Raw genomic sequence first — 21,756 nt, 5'->3', positions numbered from 1 at the left:
ACCACAACAGACACATCCTCACAAATACTGTAACATCCCAAATTTTCAATTTGGAATGTTATACATTAGATCATTATTGCATATCATATTTTATTTGCTTTTGGTTTGATCCTAGAAATTCTACGCAACTCAAGGACCCTCAGAGAGAGTTGGGGATTTCGTTATTTTCATATTCGAGTTTTCTCAAATATTGAAAATAGGATTAGTTGATTTTATTTATTTTATCTTCAATTATTTCAATTATAAAAAATGAGAGAGGGAATAAAATGACTTTCCCAAAATAAAGAAATATTGAGGATTTAATAAAAAAATCAAATAAGATTTTATTTTGGATTTATTTGCTATTCTATTTGAATTTAGGAAAAAATGCGCGTTTTTCAAAATTGCATTTAGGCCCCAAATAAATGTTCATCCCGTTCGGCTTGATTTTAGAAGTCAGGGAAAATTTATTTCGGGATTTTTGGAGTCCGTTTAGTATTTTTTTATTTGTTTTTCTGCGCGTAATTATTTAAAAAACGCGCAACCGACTTAGGGCCGGTTTCGGCCAGGACTCTTCGGGCCGGCCTTTATAAGGCGCCGCCCGAGCCCATTAGCCCCAAGCCGCCGCGCCGCAACCGTAACCCTAGCCGAGCCCGCCGCCGTCGCCTCCGGACGCCGCCGCTCGCGGGTGTTGGGGAACGTAGCAGAAATTCAAAATTTTCCTACGTGTCACCAAGATCTATCTATGGAGAAACCAGCAACGAGGGGAAGGAGAGTGCATCTACATACCCTTGTAGATCGCTATGCGGAAGCGTTCAAGAGAACGGGGTTGAAGGAGTCGTACTCGTCGTGATCCAAATCACCGGAGATCCTAGTGCCGAACGGACGGCACCTCCGCGTTCAACACACGTACAGCCCGGTGACGTCTCCCGTGCCTTGATCCAGCAAGGAGAGAGGGAGAGGTTGAGGAAGACTCCTTCCAGCAGCAGCACAACGGCGTGGTGGTGGTGGAGGAGCGTGGTACTCCAGCAGGGCTTCGCCAAGCACCGCAAGAGACGAGGAGGAGAGAGGTAGGGCTGCGCCAGGGAGAGATCAAATCGTCTTGTGTTGGGCAGCCCCAAACCTCAACTATTTATAGGAGGAGGGGAGGAGGGTGCGCCCCCTCTAGGGTTCCCACCCCTAGAGGGGCGGCAGCCCTAGATGGGTGTAACCCTTTACGACGAACTCTTTTACCACCTCCATAATCGAGAAAATTCCTTAGTCCACTAGTTACTAAGGATAACTTTGACCGCTGTCCTGTGATCCATTCTTGGATCACTCTTGTACCCCTTGACTGATTCATGGCAAGGCACACTTCAGGTGCGGTACACAGCATAGCATACTGTAGAGCCTACGTCTAAAGCATAGGGGACGACCTTCGTCCTTTCTCTCTATTCTGCCGCGGTCAGGTTTCGAGTCTTACTCAATGTTCACACCTTATAATACAGCCAAGAACTCCTTCTTTGCCGATCCATTTTGAACTCCTTCAAAATCTTGTCACGGTATGTATTCATTTGAAAGTACTATTAAGCGTTTTGATCTATCCTTATAGATCTTAATGCTCAATACTCAAGTAGCCTAATCCAGGTTTTCCATTGAAAAACACTTTTCAAATAACTTTGCATGCTTTCCAGAAATTCTACATCATTTCTGATCAACAATATGTCAACAACATATACTCATCAGAAATTCTATAGCGCTCCCACTCACTTCTTTGGAAATACAAGTTTCTCATAAACTTTGTATACATGTAGGATCGAAAGTATGTCTAGAGGGGGGGGGGTGATTAGACTACTTGACCAAATAAAAACTTAACCTTTTCCCAATTTTAGTTCTTGGCAGATTTTAGCTATTTTAGGATAAGTCAAGCAATCATCACACAATTCAAGCAAGCATGCAAAGAGTATATTGGCAGCGGAAAGTAAAGCATGCAACTTACAAGAATATAAAGGGAAGGGTTTGGAGAATTCAAACGCTATTGGAGACACGGATGTTTTTCCCGTGGTTCGGATAGGTGGTGCTATCCTACATCCACGTTGATGGAGACTTCAACCCACGAAGGGTAACGGTTGCGCGAGTCCACACAGGGCTCCACCCAAGGGCAACGGTTGCGCGAGTCCACGAAGGGCTCCACCCACGAAGGGTCCACGAAGAAGCAACCACCCACAAAGGGTCCACGAAGAAGCAACCTTGTCTATCCCACCATGGCCATCGCCCACAAAGGACTTGCCTCACTAGCGGTAGATCTTCACGAAGTAGGCGATCTCCTTGCCCTTACAAACTCCTTGGTTCAACTCCACAATCTTGTCGGAGGCTCCCAAGTGACACCTAGCCAATCTAGGAGACACCACTCTCCAAGAAGTAACAAATGGTGTGTAGGTAATGAACTCCTTGCTCTTGTGCTTCAAATGATAGTCTCCCCAACACTCAACTCTCTCTCATAGGATTTGGATTTGGTGGAAAGAAGATTTGAGTGGAAAGCAACTTGGGAAGGCTAGAGATCAAGATTCATATGGTAGGAATGGAATGTCTTGATCTCAACACTTGAGTAGGTGGTTCTCTCTCAGAACAAATGAGTTGGAATGATGTGTGTGTTCTGATGGCTCTCTCACTGAATGAGAAAGAGGTGGAGGGGTATATATAGCCTCCACACAAAATCCAACCGTTACACAGTTTTCCAATCTCGGTGGGACCGAATCAATAAACTCGGTCTGACCGAAATAGTAAACCTAGTGACCGTTAGGAATTTCGGTGGGACTGACATGCAACTCGGTAGGACCGATTCGGTTAGGGTTTTGGGCATAACGTAATCTCGGTGAGACCGATTACACAAACTCGGTGAGACCGAATTTGGTAATTAGCTAACCAGAGAGTTGGTCAGGCAAACTCGGTGGGACCGATTTGCTCTTTCGGTGAGACCGAGTGGAACTCGGTGAGACCGAAAAGTTACAAAGGGGAAACACTGAGTTTACATTGCAATCTCGGTGGGACCGATTCGCTCTTTCGGTGGGACCGAAAAGTTACGAAAGGGAAACAGAGGGTTTGCAACCCCATCTCGGTGGGACCGAGATCCTTATCGGTAGAACCGAATTGCTAGGGTTTGGCAGTGGCTAATGACAAGTGAAACTCGGTGGCGCCGGATAGGAAGAATCGGTAGGACCGAGTTTGGCTTAGAGTTTAGGTCATATGTGGATATGGGAAAGTGGTTGAGGGTTTTGGAGCATATCACTAAGCACATGAAGCAAGAGGCTCATTAAGCAACACCTCATCCCTCCTTAATAGTATTGGCTTTTCCTAAAGACTCAATGTGATCTTGGATCACTAAAATATGAAATGAAGAGTCTTGAGCTTTTGAGCTTGAGTCAATCCTTTGTCCTTAGCATTTTGAGGGTTCCACTTTCATATCCATGCCATGCCAATCATTGAGCTTTCCTGAAATAATCATCTTGGAATAGTATTAGCTCAATGAGCTATATGTTGTTATGAATTACCAAAACCACCTAGGGATAGTTGCACTTTCAATCTCCCCCTTTTTGGTAATTGATGACAACATATAGATCAAAGCTTTGACAAATGATAATAAGCATGAAATATATCGTCGCTTTGAGAAGTATGTGATAAGTAAGAGCTCCCCCTAAATTTGTGCATATTTAAAATTTGCTTTGGACTGCAAATGCACAAAGAATTAGAGTCATGGGTTACTCTTTCATGTCACATACATCTTGGTGGAGCGCTCAAAATGATAAGAATGAAATACATGCACTCATCACCAAGAATAGTGAATGATCACAAACGATAGATAGAATGATAGTATTTAAGCAAGCATCAAGCAAACATTAAGTGTAGCTTATGATCAAACACATGATCATCGATGTCTCACAAGCATAAGGACTTAGTATCTCACACACAAGCAAACAAAGTTCGAAGAAACCACCAAATAAAACAAGAGAGAAAAGCAACACTCTCTCTCTCGAAGCCTATGATCTATACATCTTCTCCCCCTTTGGCAACAAGTTACCAAAAAGTTCCTAGAAAATGCATAGCACTAGATCGACGCTCAGGCTTGATCTTCAGGTGGTGGTGGAGTCCGGATCACTCCAAGGATGAAGGCTTCTGTAGATGTTGAAGTAGTCACTGGAGTTGGAGCTGAAGTAGATGCTGGAGCTGAGGCTGTAGCTGGTGCTGAGGTGGTGGCTCTGGTGTCAGCAACTGGCAGTGCAGACGACCTCGGACCTCGTGGCACCCTCGCAAACGCATGAGTCATGGTCCTGCCTCTCCTCTCATTCATGTCCTCCTGGAGCTGCTCCACTGCAGACTGAACTTCCGTTACCTTGACATCCAAGTCATAGAACTTCTGTTCCATGATTCTCTCTAGGCTCTGCTGATTCTTAGTGAGAGTGGCCAGACTTTGCTCAATTCTCAGCGTGGATGCAATCAAGTAACCGAGCTGCTCTTGTTTGGTCTTCAAGAAGTACTCAGATGCCTCCGCTTGAGTAGGCATCCTGGCAGCTTTCTCCTTCTTCGCCTTCTCCTTCTTTGCAAATGCTTGGGCAGATGATGACTCGTTCTCAGTCATAACAACTTCATTGTCCTCGAAATCTGGACGGATGGGCAGGTGTTCCTTATCCAACAAATATACGCCGTGCCCATCTTGGAGTTGATGAGCTCCTGAATCTGAGGGGCATATCCACAGCTCCTCTTCTGATCTGCCGTAGTCCTTTTGATCGTTTCCACTATAAGGCTCATAACTTTGAATTTTTGAGGCACGTCAAAAACATGAAGCAAATTGATCGCGTGACCTCTGATCATCTTGTGATCTCCAGACTTGGGCAGAAGGGTGTGCCTAAGGATCCAGTTGATCGTAGGCAATCCTGATAGCAGATAATGCACTGAGCCAAACTTGAATGTGTCAAGAGCTTCATTGGGAATTTCCTTGTACATATTTGACATGGAGTTATGGTCCATCTTCTTCTTTGCATAGATATCCAAGTCATCATCTTGCTCCTCTGGGGCATTAATGATCTGTGCCCACTCAGCAACTGTGGATTGGTACCTTGTACCCTCAGACATCCATGTGATCCTCCCATCTGGATAAAAGTGTGCCGTGGAGTAGAACTACATGATAAGTTCCTCATTCCACTTTGTGAGCTTCTGCCCAACAAAGTCAGCTACTCCACAAGCAATAAAGCTGTCAAATACTCCTGGGTAGTACTCCTCATTCTCCTTCATGTAGGTCCAGTCGACCCATCTCATGTCACAAACGATTGGCTTCTTGTCAAGCAAAACAGTCTCATAGAAATCTTGCTGCTCCTTGGTGTGAAATCTGTAGTCCACTACAGTCCTTCTCCTAGAAGCATATGGATCTGCTTCTCTCCACTTCCTGAGCCCTGAGTCTCTCCTTAGCTTCATATCCTCAGCCACAGGATGAGCATCGTTGTGGTCTGGGATCTTGGGCTTGAGCTTCCGAAGGACACTCTCTTCTTCTTCCTCTGCAACAGTCTCAGGCACTGGGGCCTTGTTATTCTCAGTGGCTGGGATGCTTCTTGTGTTTCTCTTTGGTGCACTTTTAGGCTTAGATGCAGCCTTAGGTGCTTCCTTGGGCTTGGATGCAGCTCCCCCTGACCTTATGGCATCTCCCATAAGTTTGGCTGCCTTGGGCGCTGGTGCAGCTGCCTCTTCTCCCTCCTCCTCTTCTACCATGATGGAGGCCTTGCCAAGGACTCTAGCCACAGTCTTCTTCACCCTCTCTTTCCTCTTTTTGCCCTCAGCAGCAATGGGCTCAATGGGAGCAGGCTTCTCAGTTGAGGCTCTAGCCTTTGACATGGGTTGCCTGCCTGCTGGCCTTTTGATTTTCAGGCCTGGCTTTGAGCCTTGAGCTGGCTCAACTCTCTTGGAAGTGGCCTCTTCCTCTGCCACATAGTCCTCATCTTCAAAATATGAGGTTTTCTTCTTCCTTTGTCTCGTGGCAGCTTTAGGCAGGTTGCTGGGTGTGCTCCTGCTGCCATCATCTGAGGAACTTGAGGGGCTAGTGCCCTCACTCAGCTGCACTTGCTGCTCTGACAAGTTTTGGCTGTCACTCTGGTCTGACATGATGCAAACTGACTGCTGACCCTGTGAATAGATTATAGAGGAGATGGAGTGGATGAGCATCACAAAATGCAGAGATTTTTGCAAAAAGAAATGATTCAAAAACTTAGTTTTAGTTTCCCACTGAAATCATCTCGGATCTATCGACTTTCAAACTCGGTGATACCGAAGCAGTTTTGGAACCTAAACTAGTGAACTCGGTAGGACCGAGTCACAGTTCGGTGGCACCGAGACTGCTAGGGTTTCACTGAGTTCAAAAATCGGTCACACCGATAAGTAATTCTCGGTCAGACCGAGTCTCACTTGTGCAATGGCATAAGCCAAATCGGTGGGACCGAGTTTTTCAACTCGGTGGGTCCGAGATGGTTTTGGCGGATACCTAAACCTAGAATTTTCGAATCAAACCTAATCTATGAGCGTTTTGACTGGATAGAAGTGTTTCAATCGTGGCAAGAATCAATATGATCGCAATGTGCTAGGAATCAGATTGAGGAATAGCACAAAGATCAAGTCCATACCCTAGTTCGGCGGGGACTTGCTACGGCGGCAACGGCGGGGCAGAAATCCCGTTGACAGCGACGGAGACCAGCGACTGGAGGCTGCTGGCGGCGAGAAGACGATCCAGAGACCTCGGGGGCATAGCAGGCTATCGCGCGGGCGAAGGGGTTTGGAGAAATTTCCAAATTTTGCCCGTGACTATATATAGCCCGACCCTGTCGGTGTGACCGAGTTGAACAACTCGGTGGCACCGAGATTCATAACTGCGTGCAGTTACTGAAACTCGGTGAGACCGAAAGGTTCAAATCGGTTGCACCGAGATCGAAAACCTAGATCAACTTAATGATCTCGGTAGGACCGAAGTGGAGTATCGATTAGACCGAGAATCATAAAGAGGTTTTGGAAGTTTAAGTCTATGACGAATCGGGGACTCCGAGCGCTCCTCACACAGAGTGGTTCGAATCTGACTTGATCAAATTTTGTGATGCAGCATGAATAGAGTTTGAGACGAGAAAAGCATAGATAGCTAGAGGAGGTTCTTAGGCATTCTTGTCCATCCACTTGGCAAAAAGAAATAAAACCAAACAATCAAAGCAACAAGTGGATGTCCTCGAATGAGTAAAATATGCAATCAGCATGCTCACACAATAAGATGGCAAATGAAATATGTGGCAAGGCATGCACAACCAATTCTAGCATCTATCAAGCAATTTGCGATGACTAGGTCATCTATATATGAGTATATTGACTTAGGAGTCAAGTGAGAACACTTGATCGTAGGTCATACTCATCATTTAAGCTCAAGTGGGGTTACCACTTTTACATAAAGCATTGTTTTGTTCACATCTTTAGAGTTGCTTTAGCTCAAGTCTTATAGTAAAGCTCCCCCTAGATGTGATATCCCCCCTAAGAGGGATGAACTAACCTTGGGTTTTGTCGATGATGACTTCATGTAGATGTTGAAGATGTGGATGCTCAATGTTGATGTAGATCACTTGGAGCTATCCATTTGAGTGAATTGCACTTTCAATACCTACATGGGTTAGTCCCTCAAGGAACAAACAAGGATATCCATAGACATAGAGTGATGCACACAAAAGATGATGTCCATGAAAACTTTTAGGTTACCTTGTCCCTTGTCTTACCAACAAGAGGGTTTGTGACTCCTTGAGCTAGTGCAAGAGGTGGAAGTTGATTGCACTTGTTCTTGCCAAAATGATAAGAGTGAAGTATGTTGGCGGATTCACCCTCAAGAACTCTCTAGTTCTTCTTCTTTTGGATCCACATCATCTTGATGGGAATCCTTGGAGTTGTAGTCGTACTTGATGAAGTGGAACTTGAAGAAGTCTTGGGAATCCACTTGACTAAGGTCTTAGGAGCTTCTTCAAATGCATCAATTTCCTCTTGAAGCTTGTCCTTGCCTTTTTGCTCGTAGTCTTGTGGTGGAAGATCATCTTGAGCTTGTGTCCCCTTGAACGAAGTATACTTCTCTTGTTGAGGGACAAACTTTGTCTTGGGGTATTGATCTTCTTCCCATTCAACTCCATTGGCATTGGATTTTTGTTCAAAACCAACACCTTGATTCTTCCGGTGCATTCCTTGCTTCCGCACAATTTCCTTGAATTGCTTACTCCCGGCAAGGCTTTTATACACTCCTTTCTCTATAATTCCCTTCAATAAGCTATTTTCTTGCTCAAGTGTAACTTGGCTAAGAGAATCATTAGTGGAATCAAGAGAACTACTAGAAGCAACAATATTGAATTTAGCATGATCATTGTTACAACTAGAGGAAGAATCTTTCTTGTTAGACTTGACTTGAGGCATGTAAGTGGATAAGAGTAAACGCTTGGCAATGTAAGAAGAACTTTTCTTGCGGAGATCATCATTGATTGCCTTTAAGAACTCATGCTCTTGCTCAAGATTGAGCTTTTCAAGGCGTAGTTTCTCATGAGCTCTTAAAAGTTCTCGATGATCTTCGAAGATAGTGTCATGAGCCAACTTAAGAGTTTTTAGTTCTTTAGTTAGAGCCTCAATCTTCTCCTTATCATTGTCACTCGTTTTATCTTGATTAGCATGATTAATTGGTCTTTCATCATAGTATTCATCACTAGAGTTGTTGCCAAGCAGATCATCACCTAACAAGTCATCTTCATCACTATTGAAATCAACATACTCGGGGTGTGTTACCTTAGGACCTTTGGCCATGAAGCATCTTCCAACTCCTTCATTTGGTGAGTCAAATATGTCGTAGGAGTTGGTTGACACAAGTGCTAGACCGGCAACACCTTCATCTTGAGTATCTTCGGAGTCGGAGTGATAACTTCTCTCGGAGTGGCTATCGGAGTCGGAGCCGGATACCCATTCACCAACATGAGCTTGATGTCTTCGTCTTGTGTAGCTCCTTGATGATTTTTCCTTCCTTTCCGAATCCTTGCTTCTCCGTGAGTATCTTCGTTCATAACGATCATCTCTACTCCTTCTCTCTCTTGGTGGTGATCCTTTGCTTCTTCCTTTTGGAGAATCTTCTCTTCTCTTGTAGGGAGCCGTACACTCATTGGAATAGTGTCCGGGTCTTCCACAATTGTAACAATTTCGCTCTCAACTAGAATATCTTTTGTCATTGTAGGACCTTGATTTGGAGCTTCTATCTTTGCTTCTACTCTTGTAGAACTTGTTGAAGTTTTTCCATTAAGCTTAGTTCTTCATTGAAGTCTTGTTTCTCACTTGATGATGTAGGGGCTTCACATGAGGCTTTATAGGCACCACTTGATTTGTTGTGAAGTTCCTCTTTATCCTTAAGTGACATCTCATGAGCAACAATTCTTCCAATCACCTCCGTTGGCTTGAGATCTTTGTAATTGGGCATCATTTGGATCAATGTGCACACGGTATCATATTTTCCATCCAAGGCTCTTAGGATCTTCTTGATGATGAATTTATCGGTCATCTCTTCACTTCCTAAGCCGGCAATCTCATTTGTGATGAGAGCAAGCCTAGAGTACATTTCAGCGACACCTTCACCATCCTTCATCTTGAACTTGTCAAGTTGGCTTTGAAGCACATCCAACTTGGATTCCTTGACGGAGTCGGTACCTTCGTGCATATCAATCAAAGTGTCCCAAATTTCCTTTGCATTCTCAAGGCGGCTGATTTTGTTGAATCCTTCGGGGCACAATCCGTTGAAGAGAATATCACAAGCTTGAGAATTGTATTGCAACATCTTCAACTCATCCGTGGTAGCTTCACGGTTTGGTTCTCTCCCATCAAAGAAGTCTCCTTGCAAACCAACACACACAATAGCCCAAACAGCGGGGTTATGTCCAAGAATATGCATTTTCATTTTATGCTTCCAACTAGCAAAATTAGTACCATCAAAGTAAGGACCTCTACGGTGATAATTTCCCTCGCTAGACGCCATACTCTCCTAGGTTGTGAAACCAAGGCTATGACCACCAAAAGCTATGGAGATCAAGCAAATGGAGACCAAGGCTCTGATACCACTTGTAGTATCGAAAGTATGTCTAGAGGGGGGGTGATTAGACTACTTGACCAAATAAAAACTTAACCTTTTCCCAATTTTAGTTCTTGGCAGATTTTAGCTATTTTAGGACAAGTCAAGCAATCATCACACAATTCAAGCAAGCATGCAAAGAGTATATTGGCAGCGGAAAGTAAAGCATGCAACTTGCAAGAATATAAAGGGAAGGGTTTGGAGAATTCAAACGCTATTGGAGACACGGATGTTTTTCCCGTGGTTCGGATAGGTGGTGCTATCCTACATCCACATTGATGGAGACTTCAACCCACGAAGGGTAACGGTTGCGCGAGTCCACACAGGGCTCCACCCAAGGGCAACGGTTGCGCGAGTCCACGAAGGGCTCCACCCATGAAGGGTCCACGAAGAAGCAACCACCCACAAAGGGTCCACGAAGAAGCAACCTTGTCTATCCCACCATGGCCATCGCCCACGAAGGACTTGCCTCACTAGCGGTAGATCTTCACGAAGTAGGCGATCTCCTTGCCCTCACAAACTCCTTGGTTCAACTCCACAATCTTGTCGGAGGCTCCCAAGTGACACCTAGCCAATCTAGGAGACACCACTCTCCAAGAAGTAACAAATGGTGTGTAGGTAATGAACTCCTTGCTCTTGTGCTTCAAATGATAGTCTCCCCAACACTCAACTCTCTCTCATAGGATTTGGATTTGGTGGAAAGAAGATTTGAGTGGAAAGCAACTTGGGAAGGCTAGAGATCAAGATTCATATGGTAGGAATGGAATGTCTTGATCTCAACACATGAGTAGGTGGTTCTCTCTCAGAACAAATGAGTTGGAATGATGTGTGTGTTCTGATGGCTCTCTCACTGAATGAGAAAGAGGTGGAGGGGTATATATAGCCTCCACACAAAATCCAACCATTACACAGTTTTCCAATCTCGGTGGGACCGAATCAATAAACTCGGTCTGACCGAAATAGTAAACCTAGTGACCGTTAGGAATTTTGGTGGGACTGACATGCAACTCGGTAGGACCGATTCGGTTAGGGTTTTGGGCATAACGTAATCTCGGTGAGACCGATTACACAAACTCGGTGAGACCGAATTTGGTAATTAGCTAACCAGAGAGTTGGTCAGGCAAACTCGGTGGGACCGATTTGCTCTTTCGGTGAGACCGAGTGGAACTCGGTGAGACCGAAAAGTTACAAAGGGGAAACATTGACTTTACATTGCAATCTCGGTGGGACCGATTCGCTCTTTCGGTGGGACCGAAAAGTTACGAAAGGGAAACAGAGAGTTTGCAACCCCATCTCGGTGGGACCGAGATCCTTATCGGTAGAACCGAATTGCTAGGGTTTGGCAGTGGCTAATGACAAGTGAAACTCGGTGGCGCCGGATAGGAAGAATCGGTAGGACCGAGTTTGGCTTAGAGTTTAGGTCATATGTGGATATGGGAAAGTGGTTGAGGGTTTTGGAGCATATCACTAAGCACATGAAGCAAGAGGCTCATTAAGCAACAACTCATCCCTCCTTAATAGTATTGGCTTTTCCTAAAGACTCAATGTGATCTTGGATCACTAAAATATGAAATGAAGAGGCTTGAGCTTTTGAGCTTGAGCCAATCCTTTGTCCTTAGCATTTTGAGGGTTCCACTTTCATATCCATGCCATGCCAATTATTGAGCTTTCCTGAAATAATCATCTTGGAATAGTATTAGCTCAATGAGCTATATGTTGTTATGAATTACCAAAATCACCTAGGGATAGTTGCACTTTCAATACACCAAAAATCTTTGATCATCTTATCAAAGCATACATTCCAACTCCGAGATGCTTACTCCAGTCCTTAGAAGGATTGCTGGAGCTTTGCATACTTATTAGCATCTTTCAGGATTGACAAAACCTTCCGGTTGTATCACATACAACCTTTCCTCAAGAAAATCGTCAAGGAAACAATGTTTTGACATCCTATCTGCAAGATTTCATAAATAAAGCAGTAATCGCTAATATAATTCCAACAGACTTTTAGCATCGCTACGTGTGAGAAAGTCTCATCGTAGTCAACTCCTTGAACTTGTCGGGTGACACTTACCATCATTGTCTGTCTTCCTTTTAAAATCCATATGTACCTAACAGCCTTACGACCATCAAGTAGCTCTTCCAAAGTCTACACTTTGTTTTCATACATGGATCCTCTCTCGGATTATATGGCCTCGAGCCATTTTGGAAGCCAGACCCACCATCGCTTCTCCATAGCTCGTAGGTTCATTGTTGTCTAGCAACATGACTTCCAAGACAGGATTATGTACCACTCTGAAGTAGTACGCATCCTTGTCATCCCACGAGGTTTGGTAGTGACTTGATCTGAAGTTTCATGATCACTATCATAAGCTTCCACTTCAATTGGTGTAGGTGCCACAGGAACAACTCCCTGTGCCCTGCCACACGCTAGTTGAAGAGACGGTTCAATAACCTCATCAAGTCTCCACCATCCTCCCACTCAATTCTTTCAAGAGAAACTTTTCCTCGAGAAAGGACCCGATTCTAGAAACAATCCCTTATTGCTCTCGGATCTGAGACAGGAGGTATACCCAACTGTTTTGGGTGTCCTATGAAGATGCATTTATCCGCTTTGGGTTCGAGCTTATCAGTCTGAAACCTTTTCACATAAGCGTCGCAGCCCCAAACTTTTAAGAAATGACAGCTTAGGCTTCTCTAAACCATAGTTCATACGGTGTCATCTCATCGGAATTATGTGGTGCCCTATTTAAAGTGAATGTGGTTGTCTCTAATGCCTAACCCATAAACTATCGTGGTAATTCGATAAGAGACATCATGGTATGCATCATATCCAATAGGGTGCAGTTATGATGTTCGGACACACCATCACACTACGGTGTTCCAGGCTATATTAGTTGTGAAACAATTTCCACAATGTCTTAATTCTGTGCCAAACTCGTAATTCAGATATTCATCTCTATGATCATATCATAGATCTTTTATCCTCTTGTTACGACGATCTTTCAACTTCACCCTGAAATTACTTGAACCTTTCAATAATTCAGACTCGTGGTTCATCAAGTAAATGTACTCAACATCTACTCAAATCATCTGTGAAGTAAGAACATAACGATATCCACTACACGCCTCAGCACTCATTGGAATGCACACATCAAAATGTATTACTTCCAACAAGTTGCTTTCTAGTTCCATTTTACTGAAAACGAGGCTTTCAGTCATCTTGCCCATGTGGTATGATTTGCATGTCTCAAGTGATTCAAAATCAAGCGAGTCCAAATGGTCCATTTGCATGGAGTTTCTTCATGCATATACACCAATAGACATGGTTCGCATGTCTCAAACTTTTCAAAACGAGTGAGCCCAAAGATCCATCAACATGGAGCTTCTTCATGCGTTTTATACCGATATGACTTATGTGGCAGTGCCACAAGTAGGTGGTACTATCATCACTATCTTATATCTTTTTGCATGAACATGTGTATCACTACGATCGAGATTCAATGAACCATTCATTTTAGGTGCAAGACCATTGAAGGTATTATTCAAATAAACAGAGTAACCATTATTCTCCTTAAACGAATAACCGTATCGCGATAGACATAATCCAGTCATGTCTATGCTCAACGCAAACACCAAATAACAATTATTTAGGTTTTAATACCAATCTCGATGGTAGAGGGAGCATACGATATTTGATCAACCTTGGAAATACTTCCAACACATATCGTCATCTCACCTTTTAGCTAGTCTCCGTTTATTCCGTAGCCTTTTGTTTGGAGTTACGAACCGGTATCTAATACCCTGGTGCTACTAGGAGTACTAGTAAAGTAAGCAATAACACAATGTATATCCAATATACTTCTATCGACCTTGCCAGCCTTCTCATCTACCAAGTATCTAGGGTAGTTCTGCTCCAGTGGCTGTTCCCCTTATTACAGAAGCACTTAGTCTCGGGTTTGGGTTCAACCTTGGGTTTCTTCACTAGAGCAGCAGCTGATTTGCCGTTTCATGAAGTATCCCTTCCTGCCCTTGCCCTTCTTGAAACTAGTGGTTTCACCAACCATCAACAATTGATGCTCCTTCTTGATTTCTACTTTTGTGGTGTCAAACATCGCGAATATCTCAAGGATCATCATATATGTCCCTGATATATTATAGTTCATCACGAAGCTCTAGCAGCTTGGTGGTAATGACTTCGGAGAAACATCACTATCTCATCTGGAAGATCAACTCCCACTCGATTCAAATGATTGTTGTACTCAGACAATCTGAGCACAAGCTCAACAATTGAGCTTTTCTCCCTTAGTTTGTGGGCTAAGAAAATCGTCGGAGGTCTTATACCTCTTGACGTGGGCACGAGCCTGAAATCCCAATTTCAGTCCTTGGAACATCTCATATGTTCTGCGATGTTTCAAAAACGTCTTTGGTGCCTCAATTCTAAACCATTTAGCATTACGCACTGAACTATCATGTAGTCATCAAAACGTGTATGTCAGATGTTCGCAACATCCACAGACAACGTTCGAGGTTCAGCACACTGAGCGGTGCATTAAGGACATAAGCCTTCTACTGTCTGCATAAATGCTACTATCAACTTTCAACTAATTTTTCTCTAGGAACATATCTAAACAGTAGAACTGAAGCGCGAGCTACGACATAATTTGCGAAGACCTTTTGACTATGTTCAGGGTAATTAAGTTCATCTTACGAACTCCCACTCAGATAGACATCCCTCCAGTCATCTAAGTGATTACATGATCCGAGTCAACTAGGCCGTGTCCGATCATCACGTGAGATGGACTAGTCAACATCGGTGAACATCTTCATGTTGATCGTATCTACCATACGACTCATGCTCGACCTTTCGGTCTCTTGTGTTCCGAGGCCATATCTGTACATGCTAGGCTCGTCAAGTCTAAGTGTTTCGCATGTGTTCCGAGGCCATGTCTATACATGCTAGGCTCGTCAACACCCGTTGTATTCGAACGTAAGAATCTATACACCCGATCATCACGTGGTGCTTCGAAACGACGAACTTTCACAACGGTGCACAGTTAGGGGGAACACTTTCTTGAAATTTTAATGAGGGATCATCTTATTTACTACTGTCGTTCCAAGCAAATAAGATGTATAAACATGATAAACATCACATGCAATCAAATAGTGACATGATATGGCCAATATCATATTGCTCCTTTTAATCTCCATCTTCGGGGCTCCATGATCATCATCGTCACCGGCATGACACCATGATCTCCATCATCATGATCTCCATCATCGTGTCTTCATGAAGTTGTCTCTCCAACTATTACTTCTACTACTACAGCTAACGGTTAGCAATAAAGTAAAGTAATTACATGACGTTTATGTTGACACGCAGGTCATAAATAAATTAAGACAACTCCTATGGCTCCTACCGGTTTTCATACTCATCGACATGCAAGTCGTGATTCCAATTACAAGAACATGATCAATCTCATACATCACATATCATTCATCACATTCTTCTTGGCCATATCACATCACATAGCATACCCTGCAAAAACAAGTTAGACGTCCTCTAATTATTGTTTGCATGTTTTACGTGGCTGCTATGGGTTTCTAGCAAGAACCTTTCTTACCTACGCAAAAACCACAACATGATATGCCAACTGCTATTTACCCTTCATAAGGACCCTTTTCATCGAATCCGATCTGACTAAAGTGGGAGAGACAGACACCCGCTAGCCACCTTATGCAACTAGTGCATGTCAGTCGGTGGAACCAGTCTCACGTAAGAGTACGTGTAAGGTCGGTCCGGGCCGCTTCATCCCACGATGCCGCCGAATCAAGATTGGACTAGTAACGGTAAGCATATTGAACAAAATCAACGCCCACAACTACTTTGTGTTCTACTCGTGCATAGAATCTACGCAATAGACCTAGCTCATGATGCCACTGTTGGGGAACGTAGCAGAAATTCAAAATTTTCCTACGTGTCACCAAGATCTATCTATGGAGAAACCAGCAACGAGGGGAAGGAGAGTGCATCTACATACCCTTGTAGATCGCTATGCGGAAGCGTTCAAGAGAACGGGGTTGAAGGAGTCGTACTCGTCGTGATCCAAATCACCGGAGATCCTAGTGCCGAATGGACGGCACCTCCGCGTTCAACACACGTACAGCCCGGTGATGTCTCCCGTGCCTTGATCCAGCAAGGAGACAGGGAGAGGTTGAGGAAGACTCCATCCAGAAGCAGCACAACGGCGTGGTGGTGGTGGAGGAGCGTGGTACTCCAGCAGGGCTTCGCCAAGCACCGCAAGAGACGAGGAGGAGAGAGGTAGGGCTGCGCCAGGGAGAGATCAAATCGTCTTGTGTTGGGCAGCCCCAAACCTCAACTATTTATAGGAGGAGGGGAGGAGGGTGCGCCCCCTCTAGGGTTCCCACCCCTAGAGGGGCGGCAGCCCTAGATGGGTTTGAGGGGGGCGGCCAAGAGGGGGAGAAGGGGGCGCGCCCTAGGGTGGGCCTTAGGACCATCTGCGCCTAGGGTTTCCCCCTTCTCCTCCTAGCTGCGCCTTGGGCCTTGTGGGAGGCGCACCAGCCCACTTAGGGGCTGGTCCCTTCCCACTCTTGGCCCATGCAAGCCTCCGGGGCTTGTGGCCCCACTTGGTGGACCCCCGGGACCCTCCCGGTGGTCCCGGTACGTTACCGATAAAACCCGAAACTTTTCCGGTGACCAAAACAGGACTTCCCATATATAAATCTTTACCTCCGAACCATTCCGGAACTCCTCGTGACATCCGGGATCTCATCCAGGACTCCGAACAACATTCGGTAACCACATACAAACTTCCGTTATAACCCTAGCGTCATCGAACCTTAAGTGTGTAGACCCTACGGGTTCGGGAACCATGCAGACATGACCGAGACGTTCTCCGGTTAATAACCAACAGCGGGATCTGGATACCCATGTTGGTTCCCACATGTTCCACGATGATCTCATCGGATGAACCACGATGTCGAGGATTCGATCAATCCCGTATACAATTCCCTTTGTCTAGCGGTACGATACTTGCCCGAGATTCGATCGTCGGTATCCCGATACCTTGTTCAATCTCGTTACCGACAAGTCTCTTTACTCGTTCCGTAACACATCATCCCGTGATCAACTCCTTGATCACATTGTGCACATTATGATGATGTCCTACCGAGTGGGCCCAGAGATACCTCTCCATTTACACGGAGTGACAAATCCAAGTCTCGATTCGTGCCAACCCAACAGACACTTTTGGAGATACCTGTAATGTACCTTTATAGCCACCCAGTTACGTTGTGACGTTTGGCACACCCAAATTATTCCTACGGTATCCGGGAGTTGCACAATCTCATGGTCTAAGGAAATGATACTTGACATTAGAAAAAGCTTTAGCATACGAACTACACGATCTTTGTGCTAGGCTTAGGATTGAGTCTTGTCCATCACATCATTCTCCCAATGATGTGATCCCGTTATCAACGACATCCAATGTCCATGGTCAGGAAACCGTAACCATCTATTGATCAACGAGCTAGTCAACTAGAGGCTTACTAGGCACATGGTGTTGTCTATGTATCCACACATGTATTTGAGTTTCCTATCAATACAATTCTAGCATGGATATAAACGATTATCATGAACAAGGAAATATAATAATAATCAATTTATTATTGCCTCTAGGGCATATTTCCAACAGCCGGACCGCCGCCCGACGCTGGAGCCGCCGCCGCCCGCCGACCCCGCCGCCGCCGGAGGTTGACCCCGCCCTGCCTCGCCGCCGGTTTTCCCCGAGAAAACCGTTCGGTTTTCCGTTCGTTTTTTTAGATCCGTGTTTTTTTATTTAGATCGGTTTATTTCCGGTTTAGTTTATTTAGCGAGCGTTCGCTCGCTCGTCGTTTTAGCGAACGCGTTCACCGTTTAGTTTCAGAAAACGAACGTTCATTCGTTAATCTGTTTGTCATTTTTCTTTTTCTCGGATTTTCCGCGATTATTTCCGATCGTGATTTCTGATCCGATTTTCGTTCTAGTATAACTTTTCGCTCATTTATCGGAATCAGGCGATTCAAGCGCCTGGAGTTTCGCCTCGAAACCCTCTTTCCGTTTAAACAACTCAAACAAGTTTTTGCTTCTGTAAAATTTGACTTAGATCCATATTAGTAAACAAAGCTTGTTTCTTTCGCCGTTTGACTTTCGTTGCTTTGTTCGATTTGATTCTTTTTGCAAACTGGAGTTCTTAATTTGAACTTTCTGGTTAAATCTCTTATTTGAGTTTTACCATTAGATGAGTGCTTATTGTGTGCTTGTTTGTTTGTGATAGAGTACCCGGAGTGCGCCGCTTGCTACTTTGAATCGCTAGGTTTCACGGATCATCAGTAAGGCAAGTAACACTTTGATCATACCTCTTTACTACCCAGTTTTATTGCATTAGATCAATCCTCAAACATTGCATGATTAGGATCTAATTAAATTGTGGGTTTGGGGAAGTAGATGAGGTAGTACCTATTACCTGTTTTGTTATCAAGCCCTTGGGAGTTACTTCTGCGTTTGCTTATACTGCCATGCTATGCTAGTAGACGTGGATTGGGTGAGTGTATCCATGACAGATGTGAGATTGTTAAATTAATGGTTTATTTAAGGTGGCAACTTAAACACACATCTGGGTGGATTGAGGCACCTGGGTATTCCAGCGATTGCCTGTTTTTCTTTATGGACTGCCATCCAGGCTCAAAGGGGTCATGAGATTATTCATACTAGAAACTTCCATGTGCAGCCACAAGCTACTATGGGCTCTAGCATAGTTGACTAAGTCGTGCGAACTCTTATAGTGGTAGACTAGCAGATGTAGGGGATGTAGGTTGGTACGGTCTACCCGTTTCGTAAGGTGCTAGCGCTTCTGAAAGACTATGTCTCGGTCATCCGTTTCTCAAACATCATGTAGTGCGAAAATCCCAACGGAGGAGATCGAGTCTTGTGGGGAAAAGTGCGCAAACCTCTGCAGAGTTATAAACTAATCATGGTTAGCCGTGTCCCCGGTTATGGACGTTTTGAGTATCTAGTACTTGGATTATCATGTGAATCTCATCATGTTACTTTAATTAATATTGTTGGGTTTTAATGATGATGCTTAATTGGGATTGAGAGGGTGTCTACACTCTCAATGTTTAACAACAACCATGATAATTAAATAAAATTTATTCCTTTGGAGTAGGGAAAAATTGGCTTTACGCAAAACTGTAACCATAGAGCTTTCCACCAGCCATATATGCATGTAGAATAGCCTATTTCTCTCATTACTCTCTATGTGTTACATTGCCAGCATATTCCATGTGCTGACCCGTTTTCAGGCTGCAACGTTCATGTTGCAGACTTTTCAGACGACGAGTAAGGTGCCTTTAGGTCGTGGTTCTATACTCAGTGATGCCGTTGGAGTTGATGGACTCACTTATCTTCCAAGCCTTCCGTTGTTATCGTTATTAGATGGCCTTAAGCCATATTTAGTGTAATAAGTTCTCTTTTGAGACACTCGATGCAATAAGTGTGTGATTGCTACTCTGTTATAAATCCTTCAAGTACTATGCGTGTCAGCATTACTGATCCAGGGATGACACTGATGCACAGAGATCAGACTGGTTGAGGTCTGGTCGCTACAAATACCGACAGGTATAGCAGTTGATTTATCAACCATTTCCACAGATATTTCAGTAGGTGTCAACTTATTCAAATCAAGTCTACGATATAAAGAGAGATGCATAACACTAACACCGGCTCCAAGATCACATAAAGCAGTTTTAACATAGTTTCTTTTAATGGAGCATGGTATAGTTGGTACTCCTGGATCTCCATGTTTCTTTGATATTCCACCCTTAAAAGTATAATTAGCAAGCATGGTGGAAATTTCAGCTTCCGGTATCTTTCTCTTATTAGTAACAATTTCCTTCATATACTTAGCATAAGGATTCATTTTAAGCATACCAGTCAAACGCATACGCAAAAAGATAGGTCTAATCATTTCAGCAAAGTGATACGTCTCTAACGTATCTATAATTTTTGATTGCTCCATGCTATTATATTATCTGTTTCGGATGTTTATGGGATTTATTATGCACTTCTATATTATTTTTGGGACTAACCTATTAACCCAGAGCCCAGTGCCAGTTTCTCTTTTTTTCCCTTGTTTTAGTGTTTCATAGAAAAGGAATATCAAACGGTGTCCAAACGGAATGAAACCTTCGGGAGCATGATTTTTGGAACGAACGTGATCCAGGAGACTTGGAGTTGAAGTCAAGGAAGCTTCAAGGTGGCCATGAGGCAGGGAGGCGCGCCCCCCACACTCGTGGGCCCCTCGTGGCTCCCCTGACCAACTTCTTTTGCCTATATATATATCAATATACCCTAAAAACATCGGAGAGCAGAATAGGTCGTGAGTTCCGCCGCCAGAAGCCTCCGTAGCCACCGAAAACCAATCTAGACCCATTCCGGCACCCTGCCGAAGGGGGAATCCCTCTCCGGTGGCCATCTTCATCATCTTGGCGCTCTCCATGATGAGGAGGGAGTAGTTCACTGATACGTCTCCGTCGTATCTACTTTTCCAAACACTTTTGCCCTTGTTTTGGACACTAACTTGCATGATTTGAATGGAACTAACCCGGACTGACGCTGTTTTCAGCAGAATTGCCATGGTGTTATTTTTGTGCAGAAATAAAAGTTCTCGGAATGACCTGAAAATCAACGGAGAATTACTTTGGAATATATAAAAAATACTGGAAGGAAGATCCACGTCAGGGGGGCCTCCACCTGTCCACGACGGCGGGGGGCGCGCCCTACCCCCCTGGGCGCGCCCCCTGCCTCATGGGCCCCCTGACGCTCCACCGACCTCAACTCTGACTCCATATATTCACTTTCGGGGAGAAAAAACCCAGAGAGAAGGATTCATCTTGTTTTCCGATATGGAGCCGCCGCCAAGCCCTAAACTCTCTTGGGATTATTGATCTGGAGTCCGATCGGGGCTCTGGAGAAGGGAATCCGTTACCATCACCATCATCAACCAACCTCCATCACCAATTTCATGATGCTCACCGCCGTGCGTGAGTAATTCCATCGTAGGCTTGCTGGACGGTGATGGGTTGGATGAGATTTATCATGTAATCGAGTTAGTTTTGTTAGGGTTTGATCCCTAGTATCCACTATGTTCTGAGATTGATGTTGCTATGACATTGCTATGCTTAATGCTTGTCACTAGGGCCCGAGTGCCATGATTTCAGATCTGAACCTATTATGTTTTCATCAATATATGAGAGTTCTTGATCCTATCTTGCAAGTCTATAGTCACCTACTATGTGTTATGATCCGACAACCCCGAAGTGACAATAATCAGGACCACTCCCGGTGACGACCGTAGTTTGAGGAGTTCATGTATTCACTATGTGTTAATGCTTTGGTCCGGTACTCTATTAAAAGGAGGCCTTAATATCCCTTAGTTTCCAATAGGACCCCGCTGCCACGGGAGGGTAGGACAAAATATGGCATGCAAGTTCTTTCCATAAGCACGTATGACTATATTCGAAATACATGCCTACATTACATTGATGAATTGGAGCTAGTTCTGTGTCACCCTATGTTATGA

The sequence above is a fragment of the Triticum urartu genome, chromosome 3A (genome assembly GCF_056163025.1).
Source record: "Triticum urartu cultivar PI428250 chromosome 3A, HENAU_Tu73, whole genome shotgun sequence".
In the NCBI taxonomy this organism is placed as follows: Eukaryota; Viridiplantae; Streptophyta; class Magnoliopsida; order Poales; family Poaceae; genus Triticum; species Triticum urartu.
Note: the sequence above shows the minus strand (reverse complement) of the source record.